Raw genomic sequence first — 12,257 nt, 5'->3', positions numbered from 1 at the left:
CACAACTGGACGATTGTAAATTAAACATGATTCAATTTTGAGAAGAAAATTACACCGTTGTCTTTTGGAACAAGAGCGCACACTACAGCAAAGAGATGTTTCCTCCACTGACACGGTTACGACACTGACCAAATAAGGTTTTTATGCGTCAGAATTGTAGTGCTCCTTATCACAACGTGTTTGACAGCCTGACATCTTTCAAGGACACATTAAATAAGATTAGATTAGATTTTACGCACAGATAGACCGCGCACTCGGGGTCATCACAAAGGTGTGACATCATGTTTGAAGAAACATCAAAAGACATCATCACTTTTTTTGTGGCTCATATGATATGAAAGATGGAAATAACTTCATGACAGGTTGAATTTCAGCGGCTGACTTCCTGTTGAGTCGATGACACTTGAATTCATGTCTGAAGAAGAGATTGAAATAAACCCGGGAACATTAAGGGAACATTAAAGGGAACATTGTGGATCAGGGAGCCGAGGGCTGAGGTCTCGCCTTTAAAAGCAGCCAGGAGGTGTGAACACTCCAAAACCCCAAACACTTGGAGGCGGACACCTGTAGCAAACCCAGTTTAAATGACACCAGTGACCTCTAGTGGTCAGTCCCATATATTACAACGTGATGACCACAATTAGACGAAACGAGGACAAATGATGCATTCGTGTCACCTGGGAAAATCTGGTTTTATGACTGAATCTGTGTAGTATAACCTGCAGAACTCCCAAGTCCAAACGCAGAAATCGCATTTCTAATAGCTCATTAGTCACTGAGAGGTAGAGAGATGTGACAAACTTAGCAACCTCGAGTAAAAATATTATTCTTATTAAAAATACAATACATGATAATACACTGACTGGGACATGGGATGGGGGCTTGCTGTGGCACACTCTCTACTCCAGCAGAGGGCGTTAGTGATAAGAGGACAGCTGCCAGCTGCTCATGGGTCACATGCTAACAAATGATTCAGTACCACCCAGTGTGCGTTGCCTCCTCAGAATCCAGTTTTGACGCACTTGTAAATGATGAGCATTTGCACACGCAGCAGCAAACAGGTTTGACTATGTGCTTTCCGCTCCTGTATCCAGTCAGCAGGTCGGTTGATTGGGCAGACACCGCGTTTTCCGTGTTGGTGTTGTTGTTTATTCATGTAGACTCTTGTAAACGTCACTGTGAGAATGTGAGAAACAAAACTTGAACGTACATGTGTATTAGGCCTACATCAGGTCTGGAACACAGCAGCTATATCAAGATCCCAGATTTCAGCACCATGGAGAGTCAACCTGCTCTCACACTGAAAAAGAAAAAGACTGATTCGTGCACAGAGACCTTCTTGTGTCTGTGTGTGCAGAACATATGACAAGTATTCCGCAATTTAAAATGTGGTTTGATGTTGAACAACGAATGCATGAATAATACATCAAGCGTATGTCACGCACGTCCAGCCACGTCGTGCTCTCTGTTGCAGTCTTGTCATGTTCTACACGATGGAGGGTTTGAGGGTCTGTGGTTAAGTAATGCCTCGCGCGTTATGTAACCCATTCGGGATGGTCGTCATTGTTGCGCGTGCACGCGCTTCTTGTTGAGCCGTGTGTGTCCTCAGCTTCCCTCCAGCAATAACAGAGCAGATAGCGGAGGCTGGCACAGGCGGCGCAGCAGCAGCAGCAGGAGCTCAGCAAGAGCAGCATCATCATCATCATCAACATCAACAGCCGAGCAACCTTTTGTGCTTCTCCCGTAAACACCCTTCATCCATCTGAGAGGAAGCACCATCACACATCCAGGTAAGAGCTTCTGGTTTATTTTACTCAAAAGTAGGAATTTGCTTAAAGCATCATCTGATGTGTTCACATGATGTGAGCAGGTGTCTGAAAAGGAGCTGTCTACAAGTTAAACATTTTTAAATGTTGTTTTGAAATATATAATCCAACAGGAGGAACATATCATTCATACGCGTTTTGGTTGGTGGTGCACGTCAGGTTCAAAGTGTGGTGTTTACATCTCCACTGGTTACACCCTGTAGAAAACTGTGTTGTGGGGGCGCCAGATAAAACAATAACAAAATCCCTGCTGCCACCTGCTACTGCTGGAGGGATGCAACAGCAGCAACAATCGCATAAAATAAAATGAATACCAAATAATATGTTTGGTGTTCGTGTGAAGAGGTGCCGTCATTTCATTTTCAAGAGAATGAAAATGAAATGTGTGATGTTAGTATTTTACTAGTTGATAGCAAAGTTTGCATTTAAAATACATGTATTCGGTTTAGTATGAGAATTAATGGCAACATAGAGTACATTTACTGTGTGAAACATATGGTGTCACAAAAAAAGAGTGATTCCACGGGGGATTGTCATAATAAATATATAAATTATTACAATTCATTAAAAATTTCATTCATTCATTCATTCATTCATTCAATCATCCAATTAATTCATGTGTTCTTCCATTCAGAGATGATCTTGAGTGATATAACCACCTTTTGATGGAAGTGGCACCGTTTTAAGTTTCTTATGCTTATGCTCCATGATTCCTGGAAGTGGACGAGATTAATGACATCATGCAATGAAGACATAGCTTGTTTCACGGTCAGTGAGCTGAGAGCCAGTTACGTCACTGATTTTGCAGCTCAGAAAAGAGTGATACTGTTTTTGTCTTGAGGAACAAAAACAATCCTATAAAGTAATAATAAAAAAGATGGAATATGGTGTTTGTGTAAAGCCACATCTTCAGTCTGTGGCTCCCTTTGTCATATCATCATCACATGAAATCAAACATTAACACAAACTGAGGGCTGGATTAAGTTAATCCATGCTGTATTAAAATGAGACCATCTGTATGTGGGAGATGTAGAAGCTGCAAGTGAAGGTGAAAAGAGCTGTTTACCAGTCATGTACATGTTCTCTCAGCATCCAAATGGCAAGGCTTCTTTTCCCCGAGCTCCTACTGAATCTGCCTTCTCCCTCCAGGCTCATGCTTGGATGTTTGACAGAGTGGACTGTGGTTCACAGGCAGCTTAGCTCTTCATTTGTGCTTCCAGGAGAAGAGCTGTGTTTGCAGCTTGGATTGTACTTCATCTGTTGCCAAGTAGCAGGCCAATCAACATCGTCTGGAGTCCAGTGGGGGAGAAACAAACATGATGCTGTGATAGTTTGAGACAAGTTCAAGAGAAAACAGAACACCAATGTCCACTGTTCAGATGATAAAGTGGGATTAACAACAGGAGCTACAGCATGTACAAACTGTATTGACGTCTTTATTGAGGTTCCCAGGTCACAAGCTCAGAGCATGAGTTGATTCTAAAATGTAGTTTGAAACAATTGTTCTGTGACTCTTAGTGTTTCAGGTTTTGATGTCATGTGCCTGTCACATGGCTGCTTGTAGCTGCATTATAGAGGACAGCCCATCAACTGGTCGGGCCAATTATTCAGAATATTCACTCATTTTGTTTTGCAAAATAATTCATAGTTGGAGTGCGTGGGCGTGATCCTACAGTGACACACTGTTCAGATCCAGAAAAATTATCACAAAAATCTCTAAACAAACTCTTATCCTGCCCACATCTTACACAGACAATTTTTACATAAAACCGTTGGTCGTTGTCTAACCCTGTGTCTTGTTTTCATTTTCATCTGACTTGCCTTTTTTCTTAAAATCATCTAAAAGCACAGAGAGTTCTGTTCAAAGCTGCCATTCACTCCCATGTTAAAAATCTTTTAAAAAAGATCAAGACAAGGGTGATTTTAAAACAAACCAATAATTGTATCTCTATCATCAACCGTTCTTGAAACGTGACAAATTTAAAACATGTTGTTTTCAGTGTTTCTCAGAGGTTTTGGAGAGGCACAGGTGCATGGAAGGAAAAACAAATCTTTTTTTTTACAGTGTCGGGAGACGGATTTTTCTCCTTCATCTCCCATCTTTTTCCCCCTCCTCCTTTATTCACTGCTGTTCCTCCCGTAAACTGGCACAGACCTTGAAAGGCCCTCTCCTCTCTTTCTTTCTTTTTTTTTTTTTCATGTGACTCCACAGTGTGATAGACAAACTGGGTGATATTCCTCTATTTGTTGACATTTTGTGTTTGCTGTCTTTTTTATGCCTTTTTGCTTAGTAACCACCTGCTGACTGAGCCTGTGCTGACACCATGTATTGGCAGCACAGAGGGTATAATCCTCCTTGGTAGTGTCTTTCATCTGATTCCTACAGTGGTAACAAAATCATTTTAAAATTGTTCAAAGATGTGAATATTAAAAGAGAGATCATATGAGATAATCTCCAGCAGGGGGGTATAGATGTAAAATAAGTAAAATGAGTGAAATATGAATCGCCAACATTTTCAAGGTGCCTTGTTTTCCCATGTGCATTTCAATAGGCGATAAACTGGTCGAGCATTGAAATGAGGAAAGGATGCACCAGGAGATGCTGCCTGTGACAGCAGTGTGCAGACTACAGCACAGTGCACTGACAACAAAGACTCCATTTGAATAATGCTGCTCATTAGTTGGAGGACAGGGCCTTTTTCTGTTGGCGCCTGTCCCTGGTCACTTTGCACCGCCACGATAGACAAACACACACACACTCAACACCAAGGTTGTCATCCATCACCACACTGAGAGAAAGGTACGAGACACCCAAGACAAATGCGTCTTTCATTTTTGTATTTCCACCGCAATGATTAGACATTTTCCTCTGTGATGCATCACAGCGTCCGCGCACAGAGAATAAAGGTGTTGCCAGCTTTCACACAGCTGTACACGGTGCTGTCTGAAAAAGAAAAAAAAAAAGATCTGACAATCCAGAAGACCTGAGCTGCTAGAAATCTTTTTTATCAACTCCAGCATCAGCATGCTAAACAATAATCAGCACATGGACTCAGTGACCAGACACCAAAATACTCAAAGTCACCACAATATGGCATCCAAACAGGAGGTTTCCTGTGAGGTTCAGATAATACACTAACAATAACTATGTCCTAATGTGACCATCTTTATTTTGAGCAGTCGTAGTAGTTATGGGAAAATGCTCCTATTGCTTTATGACTCAATATGGAACTCAATATGCCTGTATGATAATTATGAAGTTACATCCAGTAAGCAGATAGCTTAGCCTACAGAAAATAAATATCTATAAATATATAATAAAAATCAAAATAAAATCTCACCAACACTTTAACAACACAGGGATTATGCTGTTTTTATGTGAACCATAAGGAGAGGAGAGAATCTGAGTCAACACTGGCTGAGAGGGAGTGTACACCCTGAAAACAATTACACATTCCTGCAATTTCCCCATCACCATAAACCAGCCAAGAACCCTTTTTTTGCACCTTTGGATGGAGCCAAGATTAGTGTTTTCCCCCTATCAGCAAACTTGGCAACCCAAGTTCTTTGGACCATTATATTCAGTAACTCGGTATCAGGACAATCCAGCCGCACAATGTGCATGAGGTAGAAATTGCCTCAGTCAGAAATTGAATCAATCTAAGGATAATCTGTAATGCAACAAAAAAAATACTAAAAGCTGAATCATTTGTATCATAGAAAGTACCAGGACACTGTGATTGTTTGAATAGATCTGAGGAAAATCCAACTGTAGCTCTACAACAGGAGAGAATCAATCATCCGCCAAGGACAGCCAGCGCTAATAAGTGTGTAACATTATAGAAAGGAAAATTAGTTCATAGCTGTCATCTTCGTGATGAAGAGGCAATCAAAATCAAAGTGAATCATTCTGCAAGGAGGACCATGTTTTGGAATTCAAACGGGCAATGCTTCAATATGACAAATCAACCGGTGTGGTGCATGTTGATTGATTCCATCCATGAAAACCTAATAGATTTAGCCCTCTGTGAATTTGGCTCTCATTAACCTCGCAGCGTTTTCACATGAGAATGTATTGGAGCCATTTTATCCACCACTCAAAGGCAATTCACTGGGTGATAAATCCTGTGGCTTATCTGGCTGCAGGTGACAGCACAGCAGAGCAGTGAGGCTGACTGAGGCACAAACACGCACACAAAAAATGCAAGCATGCACGCACACTCCACAAAGGCACGCACACACATTTTCTCGAAGAGGTCGCCATGGTGACCCACGAGCGTGAAAAACTTGTGATCCAACCGGAACTGCAGACATGCTCTTCAACCCGAGCAACCAGCCGCAACAGAAAAGCCTTCCTCTCAGCTCCCAGAAAAAGAAGAAGAAGAAGAAGAAGTAGAGGGAGGCGTGAAAAAAGAAAATCTGAATTCAATTACACAGTCAAAACCCACTCCCTGCCCTCCGGGAGTGATATCAGCACCATTTAAAAGTCTGATTACTCACAAAACCAATAACATTTTGACTCCTTGGTAATGGACCAGTAGATTAGAAAATTTAGATTACATTTAACTGCCTGTAGATTCTCATTAAAACGCCACCAACTAGTTAGAAACAATAGGTAATTAAGAGTGTAATGAAGCGCAGTCGCGTTAGCACATGTGGGCTCCACGATGCTCTGGTGGGACCAAGCCTTACTTTGCACTTATCCTGCAGCAAAGCCATACCAGCGCCTCATTTGGGCAATACGACATATTTAATTAGATTAATGAATTTCAGCGGTGTCTCTGCGGGTTTGGTGCTTGTGCTCCTCGCGGTGACAATATAACAACAGATTATATATTAGGGGAGGCCTGTGAGCAGGCCGGTGCAGGATGGTCCCTCGATAGAAGTGCGGCGCGTGACAGTTTGGGTGGAACAAACCTGTCTCAGGTTTACTCCCGCTAAATTGTCAAATGCAAATGATCATGAGCCAATGCGCTGCACGGATAAGCACAAACTGTTATCCACAACTCCAGATTTGATTCAGCAAAGTTAGGCCTATTGAATTAAACATGATTGATTGTAACGCGGGGAGAAAACAAACAGACACGAGGAAGCCGAGAGTGATGAATGGGTACGTGTCCGTGTTTGGCTTTGAGCTAGACACCGTGGCTCTGGCCGGCCATCAGTAAATCCTTCAACGCAATGTCAAGAGTAAAGGAAATGAAGGGGCGCACGGCTCTCAGAGACTGATGTAAACAAGTGTGAAAAGTGAAGGTCTCCTGTGATGGTCATAGTAACATGGTTTTGAAAGTTTGCACCAAAAAAAAAATAAACTGACATTTTTTTCACAGCAAACATGACGTATGGCATTAGGACAAAGAGGAAAAACTGAGGCAGCTAACTAGAAATTCAGCAATTAGAATATTTACGTGTATGTGCTGTGTAACTGAAAAACCTATAGGCAGAAATGACATAAATAATATAAAAAAGACAAATATTTAACTTGACAATTGAATAGAAAGGTTTTTTTTTCCATAAACAAAACGCTTTAATGTATTAAAACCATGTTAGGGTGAGTTTTACAGGCTGTGAAAAAGAAATCTGAGATAATTTGCTGTAAGAATAAAGAGAAAAGTTTTATAACATGAATATACCGAGTTAAACTGCATTAACCATCCCCTCACCCTGTCACTTCTGCTTTCCAGTGAAAAGATACTATACTGTATTAAAACCATGATTAATAGTTGATGTTTATGACTTGAGTGAGACTAAGAAAATGTCAGAACTATCCTCTTAATTTACCTCTGCAAAGCTGACTTGTTTAAAAAAATGACCATTCTACGTTCACATTTGATCTCAAAGTATTGTTTAATGTCTGTGATTAGAACATTTAGATGCAGTGACTTCAAATGTCTTTATATTTACCTGAATATTAAACTATGTTTTAGAGTTCAGGCTTCAGTGCAGTTAAACTTTAAGGTCAAGTCACGCTTCAGCTTTGTTACAGGTTCATTTTAAGCTGTCACATTCATTTTCGACGTCTTTTAACACAGGGTTTCAAAGTTTGGTGTGACTACAATGTATGCTACACATTTCCCCAGACCCTCAGTAATATCATCATGTCTTACCATCAGGTTTATTCTGTAGTATTACACTGCCCCCTATGGGGATGGATGCTAAGTTCATTGTTTTTCTCTCATCCATAGATCCTCTCTACCTGTTTTCAACAGATCTACTTTTTAAAAGAGAGAGAGAGAGTCACTTTTTGTTGAGAAGCTTTCTGCAACATTTTCCTAAGTTGAGCTTTAGGGTAAACTGTAAATGCCTGACTGTATTACAACTGTTGAAACTAGCACGGATTTCAGGAGCAGGGACAGATGTTGCACTCTCTATGTGTATATACACAGACTGTATGTGAATCACAATGGGAATATGTCTAGAAAAACACACTGTGTGTACACACACACACACGTAAACACACCACCAACCTGGCAGTGTTTGTACTTGTAAACACTTAAATAAATGAGCCAGATTCAAACTGGAGGAGGAGGAGGAGGAGGAGAAGGAGGAGGAGGAAGACGCAGAGAGAAGCAGAGCAGATGGCCCAGTGCAGATAGACTCAGAGACTAGGAAGCGAGAAGTATTCTCTGAAGGACGAGGTCTCGCATTGTTGTAGCTGCGAGGGCCGCTCTGTCAAAAATGGCATAGCAGGGGTCCCCGAAGAGCCAAGGTCTTATGGTGGCAGTGTCCCCCCAGTCCTCGTCTCCAGCCCTGCCCTATTGTCATTCCTGTTTTTTAATTTCTCAAACGCAATCAAGTGTGACACAAACTGTTTACCTAGCGTGTCTGCCATAACCAGGAAGAGAAAGGGAGCGGATGAAAAAAAAACAGACACACAAGCCAGGATCTCAGCACAAAATAATCCTCCATAATACCAGAGAGTTTAAAGAAGCTTTGCCAACACCCCAGCACCCCCTCTTTTTGCTCTTATGAAAAAAGGAGGAGGGAGATAAAGAGAAAGGGGGGGAACCACATCAGAAGAAAGCTGCTGAATTTGCCCCTCAGTCTCATTTGGGATTGCTAATTATTGTTTTTAGAGCACAACAATTGGGGTATTAGGGCATAAGCGGCGGCAGATAACATCCAGAGGAAGACAAGGGGAGAAACAGGGGAGGGGAAGAGGAGCACAGGGGAGAAAGATAATGGGCCGACAGAAGGTAAACTATGATAGGGTCTGGTCTGTGGTGGCGTCTCCGTCTCCACGCTACAACACACCACGCTTTCAAGAGACTCAAAGACTCACTTCTTCTCCGAGGACGTTTAAAAGTGAAGGGCAACTTGACAATTAGAACTTTAAAATGTTGGACAGTATATGGAGAGAATGAGCTCTGAACATAAAGGAGGTCACTCATCGTTCACAGAGTCGTCTGAACACTACCTGTCCAACAGCAAATAGCAGACAGAAAAACTTAACATCTCAGGCAACATGCGTATGTGAACATTTACCTCAGGATTTAGGGAGAACCAAAAACACTATAAATAAATTACAGCAATAAATATTTATGGAAACCTTTAAAACTGATGTGATTTATGTCATTACAGTCGTCTGGACAGTCAAAAGTCAAATTTAGTTCAGTGATGGCATGTGGACAGGCATCTCACCCACTGGACAACATGCAGGTTGTCTTTTAGATCACTAAACTGTGTGTTTTTCAGCATAGCAGTTAAATTATGTCGTATTTTTTAAGAAGAAAGAACAGCAGTGGCCCAAGTATTGATCCTGGTGGAACACCATGTCTGATCTTGGTAGCAGGTACATAATTACATTAATGATTTATATCTAATGTTTTTATAGATATACATATATAATGAATAAATAACTGAGAACTATCAGAAAATCAAAGACAAAACTACACTGGTATGTACTACAATGCTACATCCTGGAGAGCACACACACACACACACACACACTTTATTCTGTGAATGAACAGGCCAGCCAAAGTCATCTGGAAGAGTCCACGGTGCCAATGAATAAATAAAGCTGTAATTAGTAATGAAAACAGCGCCACCTGTGGGTGTCTCACCCCTGTGAACTCAGACCATTATGGGGGACTGTGGGAAACACCTGAGCCTGCAGAGACTGTGTGGTAAAAGGTTGGCAAACATGCATGGTGTGTGTGTGTGTGAGTGAGTGAGTGAGTGAGTGACTGTGCAAGAGAGAGAGGGAGAGTGAGTGGGGAGGGGTTTGATGTGGACCTTCCCTTAAACCATGTGTGTTTCACGACTTCCATTTGTAAAGAGGCTTACTGAGCATATGTGTTGGTATTATGTGTGTATGTGTGTGTGCTCTTCTCTATGAGTTTATGTGGTGGGTCCAACTGTGTGTCCCGGGGCACACCTGGCGGTGCTGTGCAGATTCTGGGGTTGGAGCAGCTGGCCTGGAGGTTGGTGAGGGTGTTTCATGGTGGGGAGCGTCCTCCACACCGCCCCACCCCCCCTCGTCCCGCAAGACCCAGACAGTGGGAGGCAGATGGACAGGCCACAGCCAATGCCAGAGAGCCAGAGGGGCCATGGGTCCGAGGAGGAGGGCCAGCCAAGACCGACGGAGTTCACACACACACAGAGAGAGGGAGAGAAAAAAAAAAAAAACATGCAAAAATACACACTCAAAAAACATAGTGACAGTTTAAATCACTGTGAAACATTTGCCTTTTTACAGCAGTCAAAGAATGGCTGGAAGCAAACAGGGATAGAAGTGATTAGTTCAATACAAGATAATAATAATAATAATACTGTTATTTTGTCATAAATAATTGAGGTTTTTTTTTATTAAATGTATTGGAGTCAAGTTTTTTTTAATCTAGTTAGCGCCTCCTCAAAAAGGGAATAAATTTCCTAAAAAAAATCCCAGGCTTTAACTTATGTGTGTATTTAACACGTGAATAAAATAAAGTTGTCATACATATATCTTTTGGAAGTGCTAGGTTCAAATATTATAGTGTGTATATTGTGAATTTGGATGGATGGTTTGTACTATAATAAAGTTTGGTTGATTCAAATATAAATATAATATAATATAAACACTCACTCTATGAATGGCTGATGGTAACCTGTGGTAAATATAAGGTGTGAAAGTTCTCTTCAAATATTAACAAATGAATGGCATCATTAAAGAAATACAGAGAGAACAGGTGCATTAAATTAAAAAAGCATTGGTATTCAGTGCTGCATGACTCTACCTGCATTCATGTATGACACACACACACACACTAATGCTCCACCAAGCGTGTGTAAGAATCTCTCTAAACTTTCTGCAGCTCATTTCCACCATGCAACAGAACTACAGCATTTTTAAACACACTCACTGTTATTTGAACTGAGCATGTCTCTGTGTGTGTGTGTGTGTGTGTGTGTGTGACACTGAGTTAAACGTTAACTTGCTCTATAGGTGTTGTTGGTGTGGGAGGTAGCCACCGGCTCCAGTCGTCCAGAGAGCCACAGATGCTCCACTGTTTGTGTGTTGACTCTCTGTAATTTGTTTGCTCTAATTTGTTTTGCCTTGCCAAGGGAGTTCCGATTTTAATTTTGCTCTGTGTGTGTTTTCCCCTCTTTGTGGATCGCTGATCTGTTAAGCATGGAGAGAGCGAGTGAGGGAGAGAGTGAGGGAGAGAGTGGGAGAGACAGTCAGTGTGGAGGGTGGGCTGTTCACAGAGCCAAATTAAAAAAGGAGCAGTGCAGATTGTTTAAAGCTCTGGCAGCCCCCTTCAGGCCCAGAGGCCTCGCTCGCAGCCTGCACCTGCTCCAGCCCCCACGGGAGCCTGGTTCCTGATCCATGGACCTCACTTCTCCTCCCTTTGCCCCCAGCCCAACCTCCTCATCCTTCTCCCTTTACTTCTTACTCTTGTTTGTCTTATCTCCTCCCCATCAACTTTACACACACCCCCTTCACTTTTGCAGCATCCATCCCTTCTTTCTCCCCTTGTTGAATAAATCACAACAACAATTAAAAGCTATATAAAAAGACAGGTAGGTCAGATATTTATTTATTTTAACAATGCTTTTAGGAAGCCTAACAAAAACCCTGTATCACTATCTCTTCTGTTTCATCTCTCCTCTCCTCTTCCTCTCCCCGGTGACTTCTCTCTATCCTTCCACTCCTCAGTTATAGCCTCTTCACCTCTTCTCTCCTCTCCACCACCTGCTCTCTTCCTTATCCCTCCTTTCCCTCTTGCTACTGGTTACTTACTACCTCTTTGCCCTGGCTCAATTTCTCCACCAGCCCCCGTCAACTCCCCCCTCTCTTCCTGTTGAGCCTCCAGCAGCAGCAGGCTGAGTCTTAATCAGACCCCTCTGCACCTGGATGATTGTTACTGAATAAAAAAAACACAAAGAAACAAACAAACACACAACCACACACAAAACATGCAGTCAGAGATGTGACCTCATAACCCA

Source organism: Solea senegalensis, linkage group LG9 (genome assembly GCF_019176455.1).
Source record: "Solea senegalensis isolate Sse05_10M linkage group LG9, IFAPA_SoseM_1, whole genome shotgun sequence".
In the NCBI taxonomy this organism is placed as follows: Eukaryota; Metazoa; Chordata; class Actinopteri; order Pleuronectiformes; family Soleidae; genus Solea; species Solea senegalensis.
Note: the sequence above shows the minus strand (reverse complement) of the source record.